This window comes from Amblyraja radiata, chromosome 9 (genome assembly GCF_010909765.2).
Source record: "Amblyraja radiata isolate CabotCenter1 chromosome 9, sAmbRad1.1.pri, whole genome shotgun sequence".
Classification (NCBI taxonomy): Eukaryota; Metazoa; Chordata; class Chondrichthyes; order Rajiformes; family Rajidae; genus Amblyraja; species Amblyraja radiata.
In genome coordinates, this window is record NC_045964.1 from 59,966,385 (window position 1) to 59,991,555 (window position 25,171).

The window sequence follows — 25,171 nt, forward strand, 5'->3', positions numbered from 1 at the left end:
TATTCCAACCCAAAGTATTATTGAGTTGCATTGTGACTGCCTGACTCTTATAATAAATTCCCCGACCAATGAAGGCAAGCAGGATGTATACCTTCTTATAGTTAAGCTAAACACAAATTGCTGGAAAAATCTCCAGAGATGCTGCCTGACCCGCTGAGTTACTCCAGCAACTCTGTGTCTATCTTCAGTATCAACTAGCATCTGCAGTCATTCTGATGCCTTCTTAGACTCAAACGGCAGGCTTATTATACCTTTCATTAGAAAATGGCTTAGGAATTATTCATTTGCCTTGTACAGCATTTGCAATGTTGATAATTCCCTTGAGTATTTGTGCAACTAACACTAATACATTGTGGATTTAAACACCAAATTTTATTGATGCAATTAAGATGTGATTTTCCTCTAGATTTATTTTGAAATTACATTGGCCACGCTTGGCGAATTATCAAAACTGCAACTGTTTTACCAGGAAGCAGATAATTCCGAGATCATTTTTCCAGCTGATAAGCCAAAATGTTAATGGACAAGGGCATGGAGCACATTGTAGTGAGTGCGGAGTCTGTGGAGAACGGAGAGTTTATGGGGTCAAAGATAGACACAAAATGCTGGAGTAACTCAGCGGGACAGGCAGCATCTCTGAAGAGAAGGAGTGGGTGACGTTTCGGGTGGAGACCCTTCTTCAGAGTGAGAGTCAGGGGAGAAGGATATTAATAGCCCTGTCCCACTGTACGAGTTCATTCAAGGGCTCTCCCAAGTTTTGCCCTGATTCGAACTCGGAGATTTACGGTAATGGCCGCTCGTCGGTACTCGGGGCTCTCGTGGACATTTTTCAACATGTTGAAAAATCTTCACGAGTCTTCCCGAGCTTACCGCGTTTCCCGAGTACCTGCCGTTAGCGTTACGAGCCGCTAAGAGACGTCACCGAGCTCCGACGTACCCGCTACGTTCATTCTCCGTGCTTACCACGAGTTTGATTTTTGTTTGAACTCGGGATGAACTCGTACCGTGGGACAGGGCTTTAAAGGTATAGAAAGGTACAGGACAAATCACTGATGACCAAGGAAAGGTAGAGCCCACAATGGTCCCTTGTTGGCTGTGGAAGAGGTGACAATGAAGGGATGCGAACAGTGGAACTAGCAGTGTTTAAGAAGGAACTGCAGATGCTGGAAAATTGAAGGTAGACAAAAATGCTGGAGAAACTCAGCGGGTGAGGCAGCATCTATGGAAAGAAGGAATAGGCGACGTTTCGGGACGAGACCCTTCTTCAGACTGATGTGAGGGTGGGGGGGGGGGGGAGGAAGAAAGGGAGAGGCGGAGACAGCGGGCTGTGGGAGAGCTGGGAAGGGGAGGGGAAAGAAGGAGAAAGCAGGGACAACCTGAAATTGAAGAAGTCAATGTTCAAATAGTGAAACTAGCAGGATGACAAATGTGGGGGAGGGGCAGCGAGAGGGAGAATCCAGACTGAGAGAGTCTCAGAAGAAGGGTCTCGGCCCGAAACGTCACCTATTCCTTCTCTCCTGAGATGCTGCCTGACCCGCTAAGTTACTCCAACATTTGGCGTCTATCTTCACTTTAAACCAGCATCTGCAGTTCCTTCCTACTACTCCCTTCCATGTTCCGGAGGAGGCGCTGTCCTGAACGGCTGCCTGTCCTGCAGCTGTCCGTTTTTTTCCCCTTCTTTTTTATTATTTTTAGTACGTTGAGTGTGTAGTCAGGGGGCCTAATCTTTTTATGTGTGGGGGGTGGTGGGGGGGAAGGGGGAAACTGCTTTTCGAGTCCCTACCTGGTCGGAGGGGCTGCCTTCCTCCGAGCAGCGACTTCGACCTGTCCTTGCGGCCTACCAGCGGGTCCTGGAGCGACGTTTCCCTGAGGGGACCGGGCCAGAACATCGGCTTTGGCGGCGGCGCAGCGCTGGAGCGCTATTGCGGAGCGGGCGATGCCTTTCCTGGGTCGCCGCGCTGGAACTCCAGTATGCTGGGACCGCAGATGAGAACATCGTGGAGCCGCGGTTCTGTGGAGCGGCCAGCTGCGGCGCTGAACTTTACATCCCGGAGCCTGGGATCTCTTGCTGAGATCGCCAGTGTGTGGAGCTCCGTCCGGCGCGGTCTGTTGGCTAGGAAGCCGCGGTCTCCGGTGGGAAGGCGGCCGTTCCTGGCACCCCAAGCCGCTGGGGGTTCTCCCGACGCCGGAGCACCATCACCCGGCGAGAACATCGGGCGCCGTGGCGGCGACTGTGGAGGCCTCAATAGGCCCGACTTTGGGTGGACAAGAGGATGGGGACTGGACTTTGTGCCTTCCCCCACAGTGGGAACTACTGTGGGGGGATGTTTTTGTGTTGAACTTCTTTTTGAATCTATGTTGTATTTTTATTAATGTGCCTCAAGGACATCAGAATTTCCCCTGAATAAGGGGATTAATAAAGTTTAATCTAATCTAATCTAATCTAATCTTCCATTGACTCCATCTACACCTCACGCTGCCACGGCAAGGCCAGCAGCATAACCAAGGACCAGTCTCACCCTGGCCACTCCCTCTTCTCCCCTCTCCCATCGGGCAAAAGGTACAGAAGTGTGAAAACGCACACCTCCAGATTCAGGGACAGTTTCTTCCCAGCTGTTATCAGACAACTGAACCATCCCACCACAACCAGAGAGCAGTGCTGAACTACTATCTACCTCATTGGAGACCCCCGGCCTATCCTTGATTGGACTTTACTGGACTTTATCTTGCACTAAACATTATTCACGTCATCATGTATCTGTACCGTGTGGACGGCTCGATTGTAATCACGTGTAGTCTTTCCACTGACTGGTTAGCACGCAACAAAAACTTTTCATGGAAAAATAGGTGCAGGAGTAGGCCAATCGGCCCTTTGAGCCAACACCACCATTCAATATGGTCATGGCTGATCATCCAGAATCAATACCCCTTTCCTGCTTTCTGTGTTAAGGGCCTGTCCCACTTAGGCGATTTTTTCGGCGCCTATCACAGTCGTAGCAGGTCACCGAAAAAGCAGCGACTGGACCCCCCCCCCCCCCCCCCCCCCCACGACAATGTCTACGACAACCTACCACCTAGTCGACGTCAAGCTGCGGCAAGCTACCGACAACCGGCGGCCCACTAGGACGTCCACCCACGACCACACCCACGACAACCAAAGTCAACCTACGTCCATCCGCGACAAGCTACGACACGTAACGACCCTGTCGGCGACGACTGAAGACAACTGACGACAATTCAGTCGCCGGTACCTGTCACCGGTTGACGTAGGTTGACGTAGGTAGTCGCCAATGGAATTCACCGAAGTCAGCACTGTCAATTTGCCAACGTCACCCTGGCGACAACCTACGACAGCACCGACAACAGGAGATGACAAGCCAGGTGAAACCCACTGTCGCCGCAAAGTTTTGAACATTTCAAAATCCAGCGGCGACCAGAAAGACGCTACGACTCTTTGGGCGACTTGAGGAGACGACCATACAGGTGACACCCCACGACCATGTGGCGACAGCCTAGTCACCTGTAGTCGCCGATAAAAATCGCCTAAGTGGGACAGGGGCTTTAGTCTCGGTACTCATGACAATAAACTATAAACTACACTGAACTAAACCATTGGGCTTGAGTGGGGCTGGCGGGGGGTGGAGGAGGTCTCAGTAGCTGCCTGACAAACAGTGGTTCAACTGGGTCCTCAGGGTGGGGCAAAATGTGTAGGAAAGAAGTGTAGATGCTGGTTTAAATCGAGGGTAGACGCAAAATGCTGGAGTAACTCAGCGGGTCAGGCAGCATCTCTGGAGAGAAGGAATGGGCGACGTTTCTGGTCGAGACCCTTCTTCAGACTGATGTCAGGGGAGTGGGTGGGACAGAGATAGAATGTAGTCGGAAACCATGAGACTGGTGGGAGAACTGGGAAGGGGGAGGGGACGGTGATTGGAGGGAAAGTTAGAGAAGTCAATGTTCATACCGCAGGGGTGTAAACTACCCAAGTGAAATATGAGGTGCTGCTCCTCCAATTTGCACTGGGCCTCACTCTGACAATGGAGGAGGCCCAGGATGGAAAGGTCAGATTCTGAATGGGAGGGGGAGTTGAAGTGCTGAGCCACCGGGAGATCAGGTAGGTTAAGGCGGACTGAGTGGGGGTGTTCAGTGAAACGATCGCCGAGCCCTCAGGGTGGGAGTTAGCTGCTGATGACCTCAGATGTACTCAAGCTGAACCCTGTGTCGTATTTGTCAATTATTATTACAATTATCATAAATTGTATTACTTATCAATTATAATTTATAGAATTCCTGCCACAGAGACTCCACCATTTAAAGCCATCGAGAGATCGATACAGGCTCATTATCCTCAGTAAGAACATAGTCGCTCTGCCTCTTGAATGGTCTCTCCCCCCTCTCTATCTCACCTCTCCACTCTACCTCACTCTCTTGGGTGGCACGGTGGCGCAGCAGTACAGCTGCTGCCTTACAGTGAATGCAGCACCGGGTTCGATCCCGACTACGGGTGCTGTCTGTACGGAGTTTGTACGCTCTCCCCGTGACCTGCGTGGGTTTTCTCCGAGATCTTCGGTTTCCTCCCACACTCCAAAGACGTGCAGGATTGTAGGTTAATTGGCTTGGTAAAATGTAAAAAATTGTCCCTAGAGGGTGTAGGATAGTGTTAGTGTGCGGGGATCGCTGGTCGGCGCGGACCCGGTGGGGCGAAGGGCCTGTTTCCGCGCTGTGTCTCTAAACTAAACTACACTAGTCTCACCTGCCTGCGTTTAACACGTATCCCTCTGAACCTGTCCTACCTATGTACCTGTCTAAATGTTTCTTAAACGCTGCAATAATACCTGCAACATTCCTCCCACATTCCAAAGCTATGTAGGTTTGTAGGTTAATTGGCTTCTGTGAATTGTCCCTCGTGTGTAGGATGCGAAACTGGGATCACATGGAACGTGCACACGTGATCATTCCACGCTGGTCCTCTACAACTAAAAAAAACTAGGCTTTCCTCAAGTTATTTATGGCCTAAGAGAGTTGTGAATCTGTGGAATTCTCTGCCTCTGTGGGCGGTGGAGGCTGGTTCTCATGATACTTTCAAGAGAGAGCTAGATAGGGCTGTTAAAGATAGCGGAGTGAGGGGATATGGGGAGAAGGCAGGAACGGGGTACTGATTGGGGATGATCACCCATGATCACATTGAATGGTGGTGCTGTCTCGAAGGGCCGAATGGCCTACTCCTGCACCTATTGTCCATTGTCTACAAGACAGTTATCCTCAACCACAGCCACAGAATAAAAGGATGTAGCTTTAGAAAGGAGATGAGGAGGAATTTCTTTAGTCAGAGGGTGGTGAATCTGTGGAATTCATTGCCACAGAAAGCTGTGAGAGGAAACTGGAGAACCTGTAATCAATAGTCTTTCTGCTCACTGGTTCATAACATCATAAGAGAAAGGAGCAGAATTAGGCCATTCGGCCCCATCAAGTCTACTCCGCCATTCAATCATGGCTGATCTATCTCACCTTCCTATCTCCATTCTCCTGCCTTCTCCCCAAAACCCCTGACAGCCGTACTAATCAAGAATCTATCTATCTATGCTTTAAAAATATCCACTGACTTGGCCTCCACAGCCCTCTGTGGCAAAATAAATCCAGATTCACCACCCTCTGACTAAATAAATTCCTCCTCATCTCCTTCCTAATAGAACGTCCTTTAATTCTGAGGCTGTGACCTCTAGTCCAAGACTCTCCCACTAGTGGAAACATCCTCTCCACATCCACTCTGTCCGAGCCTTTCACTATTCAGTACGTTTCAATGATGTCTCCCCCCTCATTCTTCAACACCCATGCGAGTACAGGCCCAGTGCCGTCAAAAGCAACACAAGCCTTTCACTCTGTAACTCGGCACACATGACAATAAACTAGACTCAACACAACTAAATAGCGAATGGAAAGATTCCCCGATGACGCGATTATGAATATCGTTAGCGATTTAATATGATATCGTTTTAAATTCCTCCCTTTCAGCTTGTGGGGATTTGCGTGTGATTTATTTAAATGTTATACCCGTATAATCCACTGCTTTCCGATTTGAAAAATTCCATCAACCTTCAGCGGTTGGCTGAGTGTCGGCAGTCAGCCTAAGATTCACTGTGGGTGGAACTGCACATGCTGGTTTAAATCGAAGATAGATACAAAATGCTGGAGTGAATCTAAAGGCAAGGCACAAAATAGATACATAGAAACATAGAAAATAGGTGCAGGAGGAGGTCATTTGGCCCTTCGAGCCAGCACTGCCATTCATTGTGATCATGGCTGATCGTCCCCAATCAATAACCCGTGCCTGCCTTCTCCCCATATCCCTTGATTCCACTAGTCCCGAGAGCTCTATCTAACTCTCTCTTAAATCCATCCGGTGATTTGGCCTCCACTGCTCTCTGTGGCAGGGAATTCCACAAATTCACAACTCTCTGGGTGAAAACGTTTTTTCTCACCTCAGTCTGAAATGGCCCCCCCTTTATTCTAAGACTGTGAACCCTGGTTCTGGACTCGCCCAACATTGGGAACATTTTTCCTGCATCTAGCTTGTCCAATCCTTTTATAATTTTATATGTTTCTATAAGATACCCACTCATCCTTTTTATATGTTTCTATAAGATCCCTCCCTCATCCTTCTAAACTCCAGTGAATACAAGCCTAGTCTTTTCAATCTTTCCTCATTTGACCGTCCCGCCATCCCAGGGATCAATCTCGTGAACCTACGCTGCACTGCCTCGATCACAAGGATGTCCTTCCTCAAATTAGGAGACCAAAACTGTACACAATACTCCAGATGTGGTCTTACCAGAGCCCTAGATGCTGCAGTAACTCAACGGATCAGGCATTTCAGAGTCTGAAGAAGGGTCTCGACCCAAAAACTTCACCCATTCGTCCGCTCCAGAGATGCTGCCTGTCCCGCTGAGTTAATCCAGCATTTTGTGCCTAGGCCTAAGATTCACTCCCTGGCCACGCAGCGGAGTTTATAATCCCGCAAGGTGGCCGGAATCTTCAAATAATTCATCGCAACCTCTGAGGCGATGTTCGCACCACTTTATGGCACCTCCGCGTAAAATAGTGCGCAGTCCCTATCTATCTGTCTGGGCATGAGATCGATTAAGAACAGTGGGAAGGTCATTTCATGAAACAAATGTTATTTCCCCTCCCTTGGGAAATTTAACCTGATCTGAATGGAATTTCCAATGCGCATGTGTAATGTGTATCGACTGAAGTCGTTGCTGCAATCTCCCTTTGGCTCAAGTGTTGATAACCTCGACTGTTTGGCTGTGGGAGAGCTACACGCCGGCGAAATCATTTGAACGTCTGTAGTTTTAGTTGAAGGAGATAGACACAAGAAGCTGGAGTAACTCAGCGGGACAGGCAGCATCTCTGCAGAGAAGGAACGGGTGAGGTTTCGGGTCGAGACTTTCAGTTTTAGTTTCGAGATACAGCGCGGAAACGGGCCCTTTGGCCCACCGGGTCCGTGCCGACCAGCGATCCCTGCACGCTGTCCTACACACACTAGGGACAGTTTTGCGCTCATACCAAGTATACCAGCCCAAGCCTACAAACCTGCAAGTCGTTGGAGCGCGGGGAGAAATAGAAAATCTCGGAGAAAACCCACGCTGGTCACGGGGAGAATGTACAAATTCCGTGCAGGCGGCACCGATAATCAGGATCGAACCCGCGTTAACATATGATGACCCTTAAGGGGTTGGACAGGCTAGATGCAGGAAGATTGCTCCCGATGTTGGGGAAGTCCAGGACAAGGGGTCACAGCTTAAGGATAAGGGGGAAATCCTTTAAAACCGAAATGAGAAGAACTTTTTTCACACAGAGAGTGGTGAATCTCTGGAACTCCCTGCCACAGAGGGTAGTCGAGGCCAGTTCATTGGCTATATTTAAGAGGGAGTTAGATGTGGCCCTTGTGGCTAAGGGGATCAGAGGGTATGGAGAGAAGGCAGGTACGGGATACTGAGTTGGATGATCAGCCATGATCATATTGAATGGCGGTGCAGGCTCGAAGGGCCGAATGGCCTACTCCTGCACCTAATTTCTATGTTTCTATGAGCGTTTGACAGCACTGGGCCTGTACTTGCTGGAGTTTAGAAGGTTGAGGGGGGGGACCTCATTGAAACACTGAATAGTGAAAGGCTTGGATAGAGTTGTTGTGTCGAGGATGTTTCCACTAGTGGGAAGGTCTAGGGCTAGAGGTCACAGCCTCAGAATTAAAGGATGTTCTTTTAGGAAGGAAATTAGGAAACATTTATCTAGTCAGAGGGTGGTGAATCTGTGGAATTCTTTGCCACAAACGGCTGTGGAGGCCAAGTCAGTGGATATTTTTAAGGCAGAGATAGATAGACTTGATTAGTACAGGTGTCAGAGGTTATGGGGAGAAGGCAGGAGAATGGGGATAGGAGGGAGAGATAGATCAGCCCTGATTGAATGGCGGAGTAGACTTGATGGGCCGAATGGCCTTATTCCGCTCCTGTCACTTATGACCTTATGATGGCCAGTGATCCCCATACACTAGCACTATTCTACACATTAGGAACAATTTACAATTTTTACAGAAGCCAATTAACTGAAGAAGGGCCTCGACCTGAAACGTCGCCCATTCCTTCTCTCCGGAGATGCTGCCTGTCCCGCTGGGTTACTCCAGCATTTTATGTCTACCTTCGATTTAAACCAGCATCTGCCGTTCTTTCCTGCACCACCTGCAAACCTGTACGTCTTTGAAGTGTCGGAGGAAACCCTAGCACCCGTAGAAAACTTTTTGTTTAATTTTAATTTAGTTTAGGTCAGAGACACAGCATGGAAACAGGCCCTTCGGCCCACCAATAGTCTGCCCCGACCAACAATCACTCCGTACACTAGTTCTATCCTACCTTCTAGGGACAATTTACAGAAGCCAATTAACCTCCAAACCTGCACGTCTTTGGAGTGTAGGGGGAAACCGGAGCACCCGGAGAAAACCCACGCAGGTCACGGGGAGAACGTTAAGAACTTTAAGAATTAGGGGTAGGCCATTTCGAACGGAGATGTGGAAAAACTTTTTCACCCAGAGAGTTGCGAATCTGTGGAATTCTCTGCCTCAGAAGGCGGTGGAGGCCAATTCTCTGGATGCTTTTAAGAGAGAGTTAGATAGAGCTCTTAAAGATAGCGGAGTCAGGGGATATGGGGAGAAGGCAGGAACGGGGTACTGATTGGGGATGATCAGCCATGATCATATTGAATGGCGGTGCTGGCTCGAAGGGCCGAATGGCCTACTGCTGGACTATTGTCTATTGTCTATTGTCCATTGAGAACGTACAAACTCCGTACAGGCAGCACCCGTAGTAAGGATCGAACCCGGGACCCTGGTGCTGTGAGGCAGCAACTCTACCGCTGCGCCACTGTGCCAGCCCTTACATCAAGACTTTATTTAAGGTCATCTCGAATACTCGCCCTTGGAGAGCTCAGATCGCATTAGAATTCATTTCCATTCAATCCTAGTACAATCCTGACCACCTCAACAATATCTCAATGTATGATGGTGAATTGAGTCAAGAAATGAATGAAGCCATGAGAAATCTCACTCTCCGAGCACCAACAGGGATATGGACCAAGCGCAGGCAGGGGGGGGGGGACTAGTGTCGCTGGGACATGTTGCATGTTGGCCGGTGTGGGCAAGTTGGGCTGAAGGGCCTGTTTCCACACTGTATCACTCTATGACTCTGCGACCGTCTGCTTTCCAGAGATGAGCGGGTCTCGCTGCTCGATCTCCTTTTTCATCGGGGACTTTGGAAAATTGGAAACGGGCAGGAGAAAGTCTTTGTGCAGCAATTTTAATCAAATCCACTGGTGTTTGGCGAGAGATTGAAGAAGCACATGGATTTTCAAAGTAGGTCTTTGCTGACACTGAGCTAAAAACAGCGTCGTAGATTACCGGGCAGTGAGAGGCATCTTCATTTGTCAAAGCAATCATCTAGTCCACACGTGTCCTTCAGGAAGGCAACAGTGACCTCCTTAACTAGTCCGGCCTATATGGGACTCCCGTCCCAATGTATCGGAAGGAAAGAGACCGTGTTTCATTTGTACGCGCAGTGTGAAAGGTTGCAGCCCCCTGTTCGACTATCCGAAGGGGCTGCTCCTCAAGTTTTGGCGACATTACTTCTAGCCCCATGAAAGTAAGCATGCAGGTACAGCAGGCAGTGAAGAAAGCGAATGGCATGTTGGCCTTTATAACAAGAGGAATCGAATATAGGAGCAAAGAGGTCCTTCTGCAGTTGTACAGGGCCCTAATGAGACCACACCTGGAGTATTGTGTACAGTTTTGGTCCCCAAATTTGAGGAAGGACATTCTTGCTGTTGAGGGAGTGCAGCGTAGGTTTACAAGGTTAATTCCTGGGATGGCGGGACTGCCATATGCTGAGAGAATGGAGCGGCTGGGCTTGTACACTCTGGAGTTTAGAAGGATGAGAGGGTATCTCATTGAAACATATAAGATTGTTAAGGGCTTGGACACGCTAGAGGCAGGAAACATGTTCCCGATGGGAGTCCAGAACCAGGGGCCACAGTTTAAGAATAAGGAGTAAGCCATTGAGAACGCAGACGAGGAAACACTTTTTCTCACAGAGAGTGGTGAGTCTGTGCTCTCTGGATGCTTTCAAGAGAGAGCTAGATAGGGCTCTTAAAAATAGCTGAGTCAGGGGATATGGGGAGAAGGCAGGAACGGGGTACTGATTGGGAATGATCAGCCATGATCACATTGAATGGCGGTGCTGGATCGAAGGGCCGAATGGCCTCCTCCTGCACCTATTGTCTATTGTCTATTGTCTATCCCCGTCCGTCTGCTCCTGGGCCTGGCCAAGATGGCCGTTCGCGGGTCCAGGCATCGGGTAGTCGACTGCCTGCCCCTCTTCCGGGCATACGTCCGTGCCCGCGTGTCCCTGGAGAGGGAACCCGCGGTGTCCACGGGGACTCTGGAGGCCTTCCGTGAATGCTGGTCGCCACGGGAGGTCCCGCGTATTGTTGATAAATTTGCCGTTATATTAATCTGATAATCGTTTGTTTGTAAAACTGTCAACATAGGCAGTCTTGGTTTATGTTAATACTCTGTACGTTTAATTTTTTTTTTAATAAAAGTATTTGTATAATTAAAAATACATTTTTTTTTAATTAAAAAAATGTGTCAGAAGGAATTGCAGATGCTGGTTTAGACCAAAGATAAGACACAACATAGCTGGAGTAACTCAGCGGGCCAGGCAGCATCTCGGGACAAAAAGGAATAGGTGATGTTTCGGTGTCTGAAGTAGGGTCTCGACCCGAAACGCCACCTGTTCCTCTTCTCCAGAGGCGCTGCCTGTCCCGCTGAGTTACTCCAGCTTTGTGTGTCTATTTCCAGTCCCATTGCAATGTGATTGAAAGGACTGGACAGTGTGGATGTGGAGAGGATCATAAGATCATAAGAGATAGGGGTAGAATTAGGCCATTCGGCCCATCAATTCTACTCCGCCATTCAATCATGGCTGATCTAACTTTCCCTCCTAAAACCCCTGTCCCACGGTACGAGTTCATTCCAAGGAATCTCCCGAGTTTGCCCTGATTCGAACTCGGAGATTTACGGTAATGGCCGCTCGTCGGTACTCGGGGCTCTCGTGGACATTTTTCAACGTGTTGAAAAATCTTCACGAGTCTTCCCGAGTACCTGCCGTTAGCGAGTCTTCCCGAGTACCTGCCGTTAGCGTTATGTGCTGCTAAGATTCGTCCCCGAGCTCCGACGTACCAGCTACGTTCATTCTCCGTGCTTACCACGAGTTTGATTTTAAACTCGGGAGAGCTCTTGGAATGAACTCGTACCATGGGACAGGGCTTTAACCCCATTCTCCTGCCTTCTCCCCATAACCTCTGACACCCGTTTCAACTATTGCGAGAGTGCACAGCCTCAGAGTAACAAGGACGTACCTTTAGAAAGGAGATGAGGGGGGATCTATTTCATCAGAGGGTGGTGAATCTGTGGATTTCATTGCCACGGAAGGCTGTGGAGGCCAAGTCAGTGGATAGTTTGAAGGCAGAGGATAGATCGATTCTTGATTAGTACGGGTGTCAGGGGTTTTGGGGAGAAGGCAGGATAATGGAGTTGAGAGAGAGAGATAGATCAGCCATGATTGAATGGCGGAGTGGACTTGATGGGCCGAATGGCCTAATTCTTTGCGGAGAACTTGTGAACCTATGAGATACAAGAGGCTGCAGATGCTGGAGGTTTGAGCAATAAACAAACGATCGGAGAAACTCAACAGGTCAGGCAGCATCTGCGGTGGGAATTGGACACACGACGTCTTGGGTCAGTGGAACTCCCACTTTGAATCTCCCAATCTGGATTACAGGTACCATCAGTCTATCAAATACCCGCTTTTTCCGCTGTTCCTAATCCCTGTGTCCCCTCGTGTTCACCTCTTCCCCAGCCAACAATGGGCCATTGTGGGCTCTACCCTCCCTTGGTCATCTGTCCCGGCCATTTCCTACCTCCAGTTCCCTCCCTTCTACTTTCAGCCTGAAGAGGGGTAAAAACGTCACCCGTCCTTTCCCTCCAGAGATGCTGCCTGACCCGCTGAGCTACTCCGGCACTTTGTGTCTCTCTCCGGCCTGTCCCTGTGCTCGACGTTCCACAATCGTGCGGGCATTTCATTGATGCTCTGAAGAAGATTTCATCATTCGGCCGACACCATTAAGGGCGTGGCAGTGTGCGCAGCGGCAGAGTTGCTGCCTCACAGCGGCAGAGACCCGGGTTCGATCCTGACTGCGGGTGCTGTCTGTACGGAGTTTGTACCTTCTCCCCGCGAGGTATCTACGAGATCTTTGGTTCCCTCCCACACTCCGGGGGTTAATTGGCTTGGTATAAATGTAAAACAATTGTCCCTAGTGTGTGTGGGGTAGCGTTAATGTGACAATAGACAACAGGTGCAGGAGTAGGCCATTCGTCCCTTCGAGCCAGCAGCGCCATTCAATGTGATCATGGCTGATCATCCCCAATCAGTACCCCGTTCCTGCCTTCTCCGCATATCCCCTGACTCCGCTATCTTTAAGAGCCCTATCTAGCTCTCTCTTGAGAGGATCGCTGGTCAGCACAGTCGGTGCAGGGATCGCTGGTCGGCTCGGTCTCAGCGGGGCCGGAGGGTCTCTTTCCGCGCTGTATCTCTGAACCTAAACCAAAATAAGCTAATCATTTTATACTAACTGCTCAGCAGCTCATTACTGCTTGTGACACCTGGCTGTGCAAGGATTGGATGCTGGAACCTTGCTCCAAAGATACTTGAGACACGTTGAAGTCAGGGAAAGGATCACGTTTATGCAAATCGGCCTTGGTGTCAAAATGCAAGCTTCATGTTTCTCAGTAATTGATGCCCCTGTTGTGAGGTGGAACTCATCGCTTGATTAATCGGAAGAAATCTTAACGAGCCAGTTCCAAAGAAGTCCCAGTCTGAAGAAGTGTCCCGACCCGAAACGTCACCTATTCCCTCGCCCCATCGATGCTGCTTCACCCGCTGAGTTTCTCCAGCAATTTTTGTCTACCTTCGATTTTTTCCAGCATCTGTAGTTCTTTCTTAAACACTTCCAAATGTTCTTCAAGGGAAGGAACTGCAGATGCCGGTTTACACCGAAGACAGACACAAAATGCCGGAGTAACTCAGCGGGACGGGCAGCATCTCCGGAGAGAGAAGGAATGGGTGACGTTTCGGGGTCGAGACCCTTCTTCAGATTGAGAGTCAGGGGAGAGAGAGAGAGACACACGCACAGAGATATGGATGGGTAAGGTGTGAAAACGTGAGATCAAAAGTGGACGAGGGTCAAGGAAAATGTGGGATGGATTGTCGTTAGCTGAGGGGAAGGTGACAATGGGGCGCCCAATCAGTAAAACCTGATCAGGAGGACAGTGAAACTAGTCGGAGAACTGTGAAGGGAGAGGGACGGAGAGACAGGGAAAGCGAGGGCTACTTGAAGTTAGAGCAGCCACTGTTTTGGCAACCGGGAGATCAGGTAATGTTCCACTTGCAAAGCTGAAATCAATGGAAGTTAAATTTGGATCGGGCGTTACCATCTGGAGTCTGTCAGCCGTTATCTCTTAGGCAGCCAGTGACCCCGGTCTGTATTTACAGTCGGATGGACAGTTCAATGAGACAGATGGCTGGATCTACCCGTTGATGATAGACGATAGGCAACAGGTGCATGAGTAGGCCATTCGGCCGTTCGAGCCAGCACTGCCATTCAATGTGATCATGGCTGATCATCCACAATCAGTACCCTGTTCCTGCCTTCTCCCCATATCCCCTGACTCCACTATCTTTAAGAGCCCTATCTAGCTCTCTCCAGAGAACCGGCCTCCACCTGAGGCAGAGAATTCCACAGACTCACAACTCTCTGGGTGAAAAAGTGTTTCCTCGTCTCCGTTCTAAATGGCCTACCCCTTATTCTTAAACTGTGGCCCCTGGTTCTGGACTCCCCCAACATCGGGAACATGTTTCCTGCCTCTAGCGTGTCCAAACCCTTCATAATCTTATACGTTTCCATAAGATCCCCTCTCATCCTTCTAAACTCCAGAGTGTACAAGCCCAGCTGCTCCATTCTCTCAGCATATGACAGTCCCGCCATCCCGGGAATTAACCTGGTGAACCTACGCTGTACTCCCTCAATAGCAAGAATGTCCTTCCTCAAATTAGGGGACCAAAACTGTACACAATACTCCAGGTGTGGTCTCACTAGGGTCCTGTACAACTGCAGAACGACCTCTTTGCTCCTGTACTCGACTCCTCTTGTTACGATCTGCTGCCTGTCTGCCGTTATCCCGCACATTAGGCAGCAGTGACCCCCGGGTCTGTATTTATGGTCGGGCGGACAGTTCGGTGCGACGGATGGCTGGATCTACCCATTGATAAACGCCGGGGATGACAGGAAGGCTGATAAAAGCCGAAGGAAACGGATAAATCGATGGGGAGATTGATTGATGGGAAGAGGGATGTGGAGACACAGCGAGACAGATGGGGACGGATACTATCAGTTAGTCGGCGAGGCAGATCGGGGGATATAGATATAAACGGATGGATGCGGTGAGATAGGCAGGTAAACAACAAGGCCTGAACATCAGACAGTGAGATAGATCGGAAGATAGGTAGAGATAAGAGTTTGTTGTGGTGAGACAGACTGACAGAACATAATAAGGTTCTGTTGATGCTGTTTCCCAGCAGATAACGTGCTCTTATGTCTGAATCAGGAGATGATGGAAACAGATCCATTCCAGACAGCTGAACACCAGCCTTGCACTAAGGAAGCACGGTAACACAGAGGTGCCTTAAGGGCCTGCCCCACTTGGACGACCCAATCCACGAGCTTAGAAGACCCTAGAAGAGTTGAAAAAAGTGTCAAGGTCGTGTTGACTCGCCAAAGTAAAAGACCTCCTACGACCATGTCTACGACCTCCTACGACCATGTCTACGACCTCCTACGACCATGTCTACGATCTCCTACGACCATGTCTACGACCTCCTACGACCATGTCTACGACCTCCTACGACCAGGTCTATGACCTCCTACGACTATGTCTACGACCTCCTACGACCATGTCTACGACCTCCTACGACCATGTCTACGACCTCCTACGACTATGTCTACGACCTCCTAAGAACCCCCTCGACCTCAGCCTTCCACACCTAAGACCAACTACGACTAGCTACGAGTGGAAAATGATCACATGATAAAATTATGTCATAGAAACATAGAAAATAGGTGCAGGAGTAGGCCATTCGGCCCTTCGAGCCTGCACCGCCATTCAATATGATCATGGCTGATCATCCAACTCAGTATCCTGTACCTGCCTTCTCTCCATACCCCCTGATCCCTTTAGCCACAAGGGCCACATCTAACCCTCTTAAATATAGCCAATGAACTGGCCTCAAATACATTCTGTGGCAGAGAATTCCAGAGTTTCACCACCTTCTGTGTAAAAAATGTTTTTCTCATCTCAGTCCGAAAAGATTTCCCCTTTATCCTTAAACTGTGACCAAACTGTCATGTTTGCATTTTTTTTTCTCGGGCCAGCTACGACTATCTACGACTACCATCGTAAGTTGGGCCGAAGGGCCTGTTTCCACGCTGTATCACTCTGCGACTCTGTGAGTTCCTCCAGCATTTCTGTGTCGATCTGAGGATTGTTATTGACTATGTACAGAGCACAAGACGGTGGAACGCAATGGAATGTCAAACCCTTTAACATAGTGGATGAACGGTGTACATCCCGTGAGATTCGACATCAGATTTAATGAGTTGTTGGAGATACTGTAATGTAACATTAGCCTCCCCATAGTATACTGAGCGGAGCAAAAGGCTTATTTCCCTATGTTGGTGCCATGCATGATGAGTGTCTAACAGCATCCTGCCTGCACAAGGCATGGGAAGTAATTGAATATATGTGAGGAATGAATTGGCAGGTTTCGTAGGCCAATGTTCAATTTATTTTCATGCCTTCCCCTTACCCATGAGAAATGCCGCAAGGTTCCCTGACCTATCGGAGAAAGCGAGTCTCAGGAGCTGAACAGAGGCGCAAGGTAAATGCTAGTTTAGTTTAGAGAGTCTGAAGAAGGGTCTCCACCCGAAACGTCCACAGATGCTGCCTCACCCGCTGAGTTTCTCCAGCATTTTTGTCCACCTTCTGCTAGTGTAGTTTAGTTTAGTTCAGAGATACACAGTGTTATTAGGGTCGCCAACTGTCCCGTATTAGCCGGGACATCCCGTATATTGGGCTAAATTGGTTTGTCCTGTATGGGACTGCCCTTGTCCTGTATTTGACTGCTACTACTCGGGTCGAGGGGACTGTCGGGTCGGAGCGCCACGTCTGACCCCACCTCACCCGTCCCGACGTAGTGCAGCCCATGGAGTGCAGCAGCAGCAGCGCCTCGCCCGTGGCCCCGTCGGTCGGCAGCCCGGCCAGCTGTCCGACCTTCAGACCTTCGCTTACCGCCGACACCACCACCCCTCCTTCTCATGGCCGATCATCGGTTCATGAGTTGGATGGGGTGCGTGACGTCGCGCGGCCCGGGCCAAAACTCCTCAGCTGGCCCGCCGGCTGGGCTTTGTGTGCAGTCCAGCACCCGGGCCCAACTCATCATTCACCCAGCCACGGCCGAGTCGGTCAACGAATTGCCGTCGGGAATTTGTCCCGCATTTCGACCTTTGGTCCCTTATTTGGGATGAGAAAGTTGGCGTCCCTAGGTGCTAGCCATTCACCCCTCGAACACCTGGATAAGAGAGACCCCTACGCCAGACTCCTATTCATAGACGACAGCTCTGCCTTTTATACCATGATACCATCCAAGCTTATTGAGGGAGTACAGCGTAGGTTCACACGGTTAATTCCCGGGATGGCGGGACTATCATATGCTGAGAGAATGGAGCGGCTTGGCTTGTACACTCTGGAGTTTAGACGGATGAGAGGGTATCTTATTGAAACGTATAAGATTATTAAGGGTTTGGACACGCTAGAGGCAGGAAACATGTTCCCGATGTTGGGGGAGTCCAGAACCAGGGGCCACTGTTTAAGAATAAGCGGTTAGCCATTTAAAACGGAGATGAGGAAACATTTTTTCACACAGAGAGTTGTGAGTCTCTGGAATTCTCTGCCTTAGAGGGCAGTGGAGGCCGGTTCTCTGGATACTTTCAAGAGAAAGCTTGATAGGGCTCTTAAAGATAGCTGAGTCAGGGGATATGGGGAGAAGGCATGATCATATTGAATGGCGGTGCTGGCTCGAAGGGCCGAATGGCCCACTCCTGCACCTATTGTCTATTGTCTATTCAGCCCACCATGTCTGTACCCAACATGACGCCAACTTAAACCCATCACATCTGCCCGCAGGTGATCAGTATCCCTCTATTCCCTGCATATCCACGTGCCTATGTAAAAGTCTCTTAAACAACATGGAACAGGCCCTTCGGCCCACCATGTCTGTGCCCGACATGATGCCCAATGAAACGAATCTCCTCTGCCTGCATAAAGGTATAGAAGTGTGAAGACCCGATTCTCCTGCCTTCTCCCCGTAACCCCTGACACCCAGGGTCTCACGGACAACTCTGGAAGTGTGAAAACGCACACCTCCAGATTCAGGTTTAAGAAGGAACTGCTGATGCTGGAAAAATCAAAGGTAGACAGAAATGCTGGAGAAACTCAGCGGGTGAGGCAGCATCTATGGAGCGAAGGAATAGGTGACGTTTCGGGTCTCGACCCGAAACGTCACCTATTCCTTCGCTCCATAGATGCTGCCTCACCCACTGAGTTTCTCCAGCATTTTTTGTCCACCTCTAGATTCCGGAACTGTTTCATCCCAGCTGTTGTCAGGCATCTGAACCATCCCATCACAACCAGAGAGCAGTCCCAAACTACTGTCTGCCTCATTGGTGACCCTCGGACTATCCTTGTTCGGACTTTGCTGGCTTTACCTTGCACTAAACGTTATTCCCTTATCATGCATCTAGATAGAGATACATCTACAAGAGCTAGATAGGGTTCTTAAAGATAGCGGAGTCAGGGGATATGGGGAGAAGGCAGGAACGGGGTACTGATTGTGGATGATCAGCCATGATCACATTGAATGGCGGTGCTGGCTCGAAGGGCCGAATGGCCTACTCCTGCACCTATTGTCTATCATGTATCTGTACACTGCAAAGGGCTCGATTGTAATCACGTGTTGTCTTTCCGCTGACTGGATAACACGCAACAAAAAGCTTTCCGCTTTCCAAGGTATGCGAATAGTCGCAAATAAAGGGCGTTTCCTGTTACAAATCACCCCCCCTCCCCCTGTGCTAGTTCCAGGTGACAATAAACTAAACTGAACTGAACTGAGCATCTCTGGAGTACCTCTGCATTAACACCGACACCTAGCTCTCCGCACCGCTCTGGTTTGGCAGCATTGCTGTGAAGGACCTTGAAACACTTTGTAAGGTTAATGGCGCTTTATAAAAGGCAAGCTGTTTCTGTTTTTGCCGTTGTGTGTTGTCCGATTTGTGCGCTAAAACATAGTGACCGTCATGTTGTCAGCTCTCCATGAAGCAGCGGTCGGAATGCATTTCTTACTTGCAGCTTGGGGAGGGGAGATGTGGGGGGAGACCCCCATGAGGGAGGGGGGAAGAACGATGGAGACCTGGCGTGGGGGGACCGTCGTGAGGGTGGGGGGAGGAGAGAAGAACAAAGGGGGACCTGGCGCGAGGGGGGGGGGGAGGGGATATTTGTAACTCTGTCAGCGTCCTTTATGTGGTGACTATTCGCATACCTCGAGTATGCGAGCAAAGAAATTCACTGTGACTTGTCAAGTATTCAATTCAATGCTTACGTGGGTGCGCTAACAAGCTCTTGTTTGGGACAATATACAAAGACCCCATACCATGCAAAATTAACCTTTGGAAGATTCTTTACGAGGATGTTGCCAGGACTAGAGGGTCTGAGCTATCGGAAGGGGTTGAGCAGGCTGGGACTCTACTCCTTGGAGCACTGGGGTGATCTTATAGTGGTGTATAAAATCATGAGAGGAATAGATCGGGTAGATGCACAGAGTCTCTTGCCCAGAGTAGTAGAATCGAGGGCCAGAGGACATAGGTTCAAGGTGAAGGGGAAAAGATTTAATAGGAATCAGAGGGGTAACTTTTTCACACAAAGGGTGGAGGGTGTATGGAACAAGCTGCCAGAGGAGGTAGTTGAGGCTGGGACTATCCCATCATTTAAGAAACAGTTGGACAGGTACATGGATAGGACAGGTTTGGAGGGATCTGGACCAAATGCGAGCAGGTGGGACTAGTGTAGCTGGGACATGTTGGCCGGTGTGGGCAAGTTGGGCCGAAGGGCCTGTTTCCACACTGTATCACTCTATGACTCTATAAAGATGAATGCGGCTACACTTGAACGTAAATTACGCTTTAAATCTTTGAGTTTAGTTTAGTTTATTAGTATCACGTGGACTGAGGTACAGTGAAAAGCTTTTCAGTTTGGTTTAGTTTAGTGATACAGCACGGAAACAGGCCCTTCGGCCCACTGAGTCGGCGCTGACCAGTGCTCCCCGCACATTAACACTACTCTACACACACTAGGGACAATTTTACATTTATACCAAGACAATTGACCTACAATCCTGCAAGCCTTTGGAGTGTGGGAGGAAACCGAAGATACCGGAGAAAACCCACGCAGGTCACGGGGAGAACGTGCAAACTCCGTACAGACAGCACCCGTAGTCAGGATCGAACCGGGGTCTCTAGCGCTGTAAGGCAGCAGCTCTGGCCTACTCCTGCACCTATTTTCTATGTTTAGAAACATAGTAGCATAGAAAATAGGTGCAGGAGTAGGCCATTCGGCCCTTCGAGCCTGCACCGCCATTCAATGTGATCATGGCTGATCATCCAACTCAGTATCCTGTACCTGCTTTCTCTCCATACCCCCTGATCCCTTTAGCCACAAGGGCCACATCTAACTCCCTCTTAAATATAGCCAATGAACTGGCCTCAACTACCTTCTGTGGCAGAGAATTCCAGTGATTCACCACTCTCTGTGTAAAAAATGGTTTTCTCATCTCAGTCCTAAAAGATTTCCCCTTTATCCTTAAACTGTGACCCCTTGTTCTGGACTTCCCCAACATCGGGAATAATCTTCCTGCATCTAGCCTGTCCTACCCCTTAAGAATTTTACAAGTTTCTATAAGATCCCCCCTCAATCTTCTAAATTCTAGCGAGTACAAGCCGAGTCTATCCAGTCTTTCTTCATATGAAAGTCCTGACATCCCAGGAATCAGTCTGGTGAACCTTCGCTGTACTCCCTCTATGGCAAGAATATCCTTCCTCAGGCCTCAGTTACCTCCTCCGGCAGCTCGTTCCATACACACACCACCTTTTTGTGTGAAAAATGACTGCTCAGGTTCCCATTAGGTCTTTCCCCCCTCACCTTAAACCCATGTCCGAAGGTAGACACAAAAAGCTGGAGTCCCAGCCGAGTTACTCCAGCTTTTTGCATCTATCTTCGGTTTAAACCAGCATCTGCAGTTCCTTCCTGCACGTTAAACCGATGTCCTCTGGTTCTCGACTCCCCTACTCTGAGTAGAGCCTGTCTATTTCTCTGCACTAGCCTCTGTGGCTCATTGGGAATCCGGGCCACACGTGGACATAAATCACACACCTGACTTTAAATCTTAATGATATGGTGTCAGAACACCTTGATTGGGAGACAAATGTGCACTGCAGAGCAACAGCAGCCATCAACGCACTGTGCACTGCAAGGGCCAGGAAACGAGCGGGTAGGATCATCTCTGACCCCTCTCAAGGGCCTGTCCCACTTAGGCGATTTTTTAGGCGAATGTCATAGTCGTTTGAGGTCGCCGAAATACCGGCACTACGACGTACGCCCCTACGACATACAGTGCAAACAAAAATATTATAATAATATTAAATTTTAAATGATCTATAATATAACTTTAACATACAACTGCATACAACAAAATATTATAAAAACATTAACATTTAAATTATCTATAGTATAACTTGAATGGAATTCACCGATGTCATCACCGGCAACTACCTACGTCACCCTGGCGACACCCTACAGGGCCTGTCCCACTTGCCGATTTTTTTGGCAACTGCCGGCATCATTGACTGACGTATTAGGTCATCGAATAATTTGCGGTGTGATGCTGCGGTGACGCGGCGTGATGACGTATCGACGCGCGGTGTTTTTTCAAGGGTCGCAACATTTATTTTGCCGCTGCTGGGTTTTGAAATGTTCAAAATCTTTCGCCGACCCCGATATGACCTCGGCAGTCGCCGAAAAAATCGCCAAGTGGGACAGGCCCTTACATCATCCTGGCGACAGCACCTACGTCATGCTACATCAGACTACCCCCCATTGACGTCAAGACAACGGTCGCCGAAACGTTTTGACCGTTTCAAAATTCTGCGGCAACCAGAATTCTGCGCGGACTCTTGGGGCGACTGAGGAGATCGTACAGGCGACACCTCAACGACCATGTGGCGACAGCAGGCCTACAGGCCTAGTCGCCTGCAGTCTCCTAAATATCGCATAAGTGGGACAGGCCCTTCACCCTGGCCACAAACTCTTTGAATCACTTCCCTCTGGAAGGCGACTCCGGACTGTCAAAGCCGCCACAGCCAGACATAAAAACAGCTTTTTTTCCCACAAGCAGTATCTCTACTCAACAGCCAAGAGTCTGTAGCCTCCCTTTGCTCTGGTATTTGATTTCATTCTTCACATGTTTAAATTAAAATGTTTTATTTTTAAATATCTGTGCCAAGGCAAATTCCTTGTATGTATGACATACTTGGCTGATAACATTTATTCCATTCAATTCATAGTTTGCAGGAAAGCTTGCTTGCGAAGGCCAGGCAGCAACAGAGATGCTGAGACTGGACAAAATAAAATGGACTCCATCCAAGACCTTGCTTGCGAAGGCCAGCAGCATCATCAAGGACCAGTCTCACCCTGGTCACTCCCTCGAACACGAAGGCAGATTATTATTAGGAAAAGGGGAGGTGCAACGAGACCTGGGTGTCCTTGTACATCAGTCACTGAAAGTAAGCACACACAAAATGCTGGAGTACCTCAGCGGGTGGGGCAGCATCTCTGGAGAGAAGGAATGGGCAACGTTTCGGGAGGAAGGATCTCGACCCGAAACGTCGCCCATTCCTTCTCTCCAGAGATGCTGCCTGACCCGCTGAGTTACTCCAGCATTTTGCGTCTACCTACGGTTTAATCCAGCATCTGCAGTTCTTTCCTACACACTGAAAGTAAGCAGGCAGGTACAGCGGGCAGTGAAGAAAGCTAATGGCATGTTGGCCTTCATTGCGAGAGGATTTGAGTTTAGGAGCAAAGAGGTCCTACTGCAGTTGTACAGGGCCCTGGTGAGACCGTACCTGGAGTATTGTGAGCAGTTTTGGTCCCCTAATTTGAGGAAGGACATTCTTGCTATTGAGGGAGTGTAGCGTAGGTTTACAATGTTAATTCCCAGGATGGCGGGACTGTCATATGCTGAAATAATGGGTCTCACTGGGTTTATATTCCCTGGAATTTAGAAGGATAAGAGGGGATTTTGTAGAAACATGTAAAACAGGACAGGCTAAATGCAGATTTTTTAACCCATATTGGGGGAGTCCAGAACCAGGCGTCACACAGTTTAAGAATAAGGGGTCGGCCATTTAGGACTGAGATGAGGAAAAAACTTTTCACCCAGAGAGTTGTGAATCTGTGGAATTCTCTGCCACAGAAGGCAGTGGAGGCCAATTCACTGGATGTTTTCAAGAGAGAGTTAGATATAGCTCTTAGGGCTAACTGAATCAAGGTGATATGGGGAGAAAGCAGGAACAATGGACAATAAACAATAGACGGAGGATAACTGATCTCATTCGGGAGCAAGGGGGGGGGGGGGGGGGGGGGGGAGAGGAGGAACGACAGCGCGGAGAGTGGTGGAGAAGTCATGGGCTTGGCAAACCCCTGCTGTTTGCTGTCTGGGTCAATCACGCTGTCATCCGAGCCCAGCAATCCATCCCGACATCGCGGGACGTGTACTCGCCGATAACATCAAGTTCAATCACGTTGCCTCGAATCTTGTGTGGACAGCAGGCACACAGACAAAGGCTGAACACAAATGATGGCCATAAGCTGGCCTCCAAACACATTCATACTCAATAAGCCCTCTCTATAATATATATTCTTTGTAACGTGGATATGGTTTCAGGCAGGCATTATTATCAAAAAAGTGACATTTCTTTGTTTTGTATCTCTACATATCACTGTCTATGCCTCTAGTTCCCCCCCGACTCTCAGTCTGAAGAAGGGTCTGTTTTTCACCCAACAAGCAGCTAACAATGGCCTGCGGACAAAAATGCTGGAGGAACTCAGCGGGTGAGGCAGCATCTATGGAGAGAAGGGATTGGTGACGTTTCGGGTGGAGACCCTTCTTCAGACCAGCTAACAATGGCCTGATTCCTTTATCATCGTTAAATATTTTGCATATCTTTCATTCATTGTTCTTTATCTCTCCACATCACCGTCTATATCTCTCGTTTCCCTTATCCCTAAGAAACGTCGCCCATTCCTTCTCTCCAGAGACGGTGTCTGACTCCTGTGCTGAGTTACTCCAGCTTTTTGAGTATCAGCATTTAAATACGTAGTCCCTTTAACAAGTTCAGGACAGAGGTACCCTCAGACTATGTTTCACAGTGAGCTTCAGTTTAGTTTAGATATACAGCACGGAAACAGGCCCTTCGGCCCACCGAGTCCGCGCACATTAACACTGTCCTACACACACTAGGGACAATTCACAATTTTACTAAGCCAATCAACCTACAAACCTGCACGTCTTTGGAGCGTGGGAGGAAACCGGAGCTCCCGGAGAAAACCCACGCAGGTCACGGGGAGAACGTGCAAACTCCGTACAGTCAGCACCCGTAGTCAGGATCGAACCCGGGGCTCCGGCGCTGTGAGGCAGCAACTCTACCGCTGCGCCACCGTGCCCCCCTCTGAATGAGGGATAATTATTATCTTTATCTATGCGCATTGTTCCTTTAACAGGTTACTCCAGCTTTTTGTGTCGATCTTCGGTTTAAACCGGCATCTGCAGTTCCTTCATCTACACAATAAATGTTTTCCCCCCCATGGAAACTGAGAACCAGTGGCCTTGCAAGTCACCTGGGCTGATAAATCACAGCTCTGATGCAGAGAGGTCAGTGGGCCTGAGTTCTCCAAGATATCAACGGCCCGACATCTCGGAGGATGAAAGCTTGGCAATTAGATGTTCCGTCATTAAACAAGATCTGGTGCATTCATCAACGTAACAAGCTTGTCAGGGAGCAGAGAACCCAGGAGCTAATTCCTCCGCAGTTCTCAACACGATCCATCTATGATGTCTGCACAAGAGAGAGTGGTGGGGTTGGGGGTGGGGGGGGGGGGGGAGTGGGGGATGGGGGGGGGGGGGGGGGTGGGGGATGGGGGTGGGGGATGGGGGGGGGGGAGAGGAAGAGAGAGGGGGGCTTGAATGAATGAAATAGGGAGAGACACATCAGAGAGAGCATCGGAGAGGGACCCTGAGAGAGAGAGAAAAAGATGGGGAGAGAGAGAGAGAGAGAGAGAACGAGAGAG

At 49.3% G+C, this 25,171-nt stretch overlaps 1 protein-coding gene across 19 annotated transcripts in view; it reads right to left on the bottom strand.

Annotated features, from left to right (window-relative positions):
- Positions 1-25,171, bottom strand: part of nrxn3 (neurexin 3) — a 1,403,890-nt gene that overhangs the window by 185,844 nt on the left and 1,192,875 nt on the right. The gene's annotated exons all lie outside the window — the stretch shown is intronic.